At 39.5% G+C, this 4,524-nt stretch overlaps 1 pseudogene; it reads left to right on the top strand.

The window, feature by feature from the left end:
* Positions 1 to 438: 438 nt before the first annotated feature.
* On the top strand, positions 439 to 2,904 carry LOC131280196 (olfactory receptor 4C12-like; annotated as a pseudogene).
* The last annotated feature ends 1,620 nt before the right edge of the window (positions 2,905 to 4,524 follow it).

The following is a 4,524-nucleotide window of genomic DNA, read 5'->3' as shown; positions in this document are numbered from 1 at the left end:
GCAAAGCCAAAGGAACCCCCAACTTCACTGAACTCCAAGTATTCTACTATAGAATTACAGTGACTCTAGCAATGGAAGAAATTATATCATTGATGTGGAGACAGTGGCCACTGGAGTTGCTGAAGACAGAGAGAAGTGAAAAGAGATGTGATATAGGGGCATTTTCAGGTCTTGGAATTGTTCTCAATGATCTTGGAGGGACAGATGCAGGACATTATATTTCCTGCCATAAGCACTGAATGGACTTGGAGAGAATGTAAACTACAATATAAACTATAATCCATGCTGTGTAGCAGTGCTCCAAAATGTATTCATCAAATGCAATGAGTGCAAATAAAAAAAGAAAACTTCATTGAGCAGGAGGTGAGAGCAGTTTTGTTTCCTGCAAAACACTTATTGACTATGCATGAGCAAAACACTTAATGTCTAATGCAGGGCATGGCTCCCATCAACCTGATTGCTTACTTGGAGTTTTTCCCTGTAAGAATATGATAGCAGAAATAGGATGAGACTGGCCCTCAGTGAGAATTACCTTACAGTAGACAGAAGAGCCCCACGTGACTGAACTTTGATTTCAAACAAATGAGAAGGGGACTGAACTTTGTAATCCCCTCACATAACTTTTTTTCTTTTTAGGGGGAAAGTCCTCAGTAAGGCTACTAGGGCCCGTATATATTTCACAGTTATTTGATCTAGGAGTTAGAAATGGGGCTTCTGTGGTAAAAAGGAGCTTATGCAGAACACGTGGACAGATTAAAAGTGAATAGGAGGGAAGCGGACTTGGCCTAGTGGTTAGGGCATCCGTCTACCACATGGGAGGTCTGCAGTTCAAACCCCGGGCCTCCTTAACCCGTGTGGAGCTGGCCCAAGTGTAGTGCTGATGCCTGCAAGGAGTGCAGCGCCACACAGGGCTGTCCCCACATAGGGGAGCCCCACATGCAAGAAGTGTGCCCCAAAAGGAGAGCTGCCCAGCACAGAAGAAAGTGCAGCCTGCCCAGGAATGGCACCACACACACAGAAGGCTGACACAACAAGATGACGCAACAAAAAGAAACTCAGATTCCTGTGCCGCTGACAACAACAGAAGCGGAAAAAGAAGAGCGCGCAGCAAATAGACACAGAGAACAGACAACTGAGGGGGGAAAAGGGAGAGAAATAAAATAAATAAATAAATCTTAAAAAAAGTGAATAGGAGGTCTTGCATATTTTTATTCATTCCAGCAGTCGGGTTTTAAGGTGATAAGCATTATGGATACATTTTTTTTTATGATCCTTGATGATCCATATATTCCTGACAAGTAGGAGTCATAGCATTATTCCAGGAGGAAAGGAAATTCTGTGGGATAAGGATTATAGGAAATTAGTTCAAAATTTAGAACGTATGCTAAGAAGATTTTGTAGTGGAGGGACTGTATGGAACTAGGAAAAATAAGGAACTCTATGGGTATTCATAAGTGAAAGTGCTGCTACTGAGCATTAGTTGAATTTTTCTTCAGGTAAATCACCTGGCATCTGATTTGTATATAATGGAGAGGATGAATAATGTCATTGAATCATCTTCCTGGGTCTGACCCAGAATGTGGAACTTCAGAAATTTTCAGTTGCTATGTTTTTAATTGTCCACTTAGTCTCCCTGGCAGGCAACCTTCTCATTATGATCACTATCAGCACCATCAGGGCCCTGGGATACCCCATATCTTGTCTTATTCATCACTGTTCTTCATCTGAGACTCCTAAGATGCTAGCTGACACTGGCTGTGAGGAAAACCATCTCATTCAGGAGATGCATGACTCAAGTCTTTGCTGAACATCTTTTTGGTTCAATGAGATCCTCTTCCTCACAGTGATGGCCTTTGACCACTATGTGGCAATTTGCAAACCCTTGCACTACACAACTATCATGAGCAGAAAGGTATGTGGCTTCCTTGTGGTAGTGGCTTAGGCCAGAGGTTTCATCCATGTTGCCATTCAGATTCCCTTCACAGTCTGGCTGCCCTTTCGTGGCTCAAATATTATAGACAACTTCATGTGTGACTTGAACACTTTGTTAAAACTGGTCTTCATGGATACTCACACTCTCGGGCTCTTCATTGCTGCCAACACTGGGTTCATATGTCTATTTTTTTTCTTAAAGATTTATTTTATTTATTTATTTCTCTCCCCTTCCTTTCCCCACCCCTGTGATTGTCTGCTCTCTTGTGTCCATTTGCTGTGTGTTTATCTGTTTATCTGTGTCTGCTTGCATTCTCAGCGGCATGGAACTGGGAATCTGTGTCTCTTTTCTCTGCATCATCTTGCTCCGTCAACTCTCAATGTGTGTGGCACCATTCCTGTGCAGGCTGCACTTTTCTTTGCATGGGACGGCTCTCCTTGTGGGGCGCACTCCTTGCGCGTGGGGCTCCCCTATGCAGGGGACATTCCAGCATGGCATGGCACTCCTTGTGGGTGGCAGCACTGCACATGAGCCAGCTTACCACATGGGCCAGGAGGCCCTAGGTTTAAACACTCAACCTCTTATATGGTAGGCAGATTCTCTATCAGTTGAACCACATCCACTTCCCCTTATGTCTATTAAACTTCCACTTTTCGAGGGTTTCTTATCTGGCTATCCTGTGCACTTTGAAATCTCACAGCCTGGAGGGGAGACACAAAGCTCTCTCCACCTGTATTTCTCATGTAACTGTGATCATCTTATTCTTTGTGCCCTGCATATTTGTGTATCTTCACCCAGTGATGACCTTCTGCAATGACAGAGCTGTGGCTGTTTTATATAACATGGTAACTCCCAAGTTGAATCCCTTGAACTACACTCTCAGGACTGCAGAGGCGAAAAATGCTATAAGGAAAATTTGGGATCAAAAGATGATTTCAGTTGAGATATATTCAAGACAATATAAAAAATGATTTTATCCTTTAAATGTAAAAGAGAAAATAAGATGATTTCTAGGTGTTCAAATCCAGGTGAACCCTATTTGTCAAAAATAGTTTGATGTTGGCTAGAGGAGTTTGAAGAAAAGATCATTCAGGTAATCATTTATAATTATAAAGATATCTCATTTAAATTTGCTTATTGCCCATTTGGTTGCCAATCCTAATGTACTGCCAGAATCAGTTACAGTTCATTTTAAAATACAGATATCCAGAATGCAGCTCTAGTGACGGTGATTAGTGGAACTGTTGTTGGATTGCTCTTACTGCATTTTAAGGAAATAAACCAAATGTTTCTGAAGCAGGTGAAATTAAGACACATTTTGAATTATAATGCTAGAGATTGTGTGCACATCTTCAGCCTGTTACCATATTAATGTATTTTTTGATAATTATCCTTTATAGAATAGCCTATGAGACTCCCATATCTCCATAAATCATGCAATACACAATTACTATCTTTGCAATTGCAAAAATATTAAAATATTCTGGGAAAATAGGAATTCTTTTAGTTTTTATTGTCTTTCTTATCTTTCTATGATCCCTAATCTTAACTAATAATCTGATCTAATTCTTTTTCTTTTTTTTCTCCCAAGGAAAGCTTTAACACTTGTTTTTGTTGCATTATTTGGACTAAAACTCCTTGTTCTTTTTCATTCAATATAGTCTTTCACATTAAGAGCTTTGTTATACCATTTTAGTATGTTTTTGGTAGATTGATTTACTTACTCCAATTTATACATATTCTTAATTTTAATCTGCATTCCTGTTGGGGTGAACCCATGGTTAATGAGCCTCTTGAAGATATTAATTTAGTGAAAGTGTGGTCCAACTGAATGAGGTAGGTCTTAATCCAGATTACCGGAGGTTTTATAAAGCATTCAAGGGTGGAAGTTAAGAAGTAAAAGCATGGATGATCAGAAGAAAGGACAGAAAATGCTCATATGATGGGAAATCCATGAAATTCTAAGGATCACCTTCAACCAGCACTAGAAAGGTACAATTTCTGGTAGAAAGCAATTGTTATATCTTGTGTCAGATTTCTGGTTTCAGAAATCAAGAATCAATAAATAACTGTTGTGTAAACCAACCCATTGTGTGGTGTTTGTGATAACAGCTCCATCAAAGCAAGACATTGTGTGAAGGAGAGTTTATGTATCATATCTTGTATGTGCATTTGGAGAAATAGGGTATTGGGATTAGTACAGGGTCTGAGTAAGAATATTCCAAGTTCAATTCTTAGCTTTAGTGTTTATAGTATGAACTTCGGCAAAATACAACAACTTAAATTTTGGCTAAAGAGAAAAGATAGAGGTATTATCAGGATCGAACAGAATAATCCTGTAAAGTTCTTTGAAACTCTACATGCTAAATAAATGTTACTTATTTTAACCATTCTTTATTACTTGAGCCCCCAAAAGTATGATTGAACTACTCAACTGGCCCTGATTGCTAACCTATTTATTTTTAAAAGTAGAAGAGATAGCATGTAATTTTTCTGCCCATTCTATGACAAAGAATTTTCTGAGAGCTGACTGGTCATGCAGGAGTATTGTGGGCTTGAATGGAACCCAAGCTCATCAGCCTTTCTTCAAT

Source organism: Dasypus novemcinctus, chromosome 10 (assembly GCF_030445035.2).
Source record: "Dasypus novemcinctus isolate mDasNov1 chromosome 10, mDasNov1.1.hap2, whole genome shotgun sequence".
NCBI classification, from domain to species: domain Eukaryota; kingdom Metazoa; phylum Chordata; class Mammalia; order Cingulata; family Dasypodidae; genus Dasypus; species Dasypus novemcinctus.
This window is presented reverse-complemented; position numbering and strand designations above follow the sequence as displayed.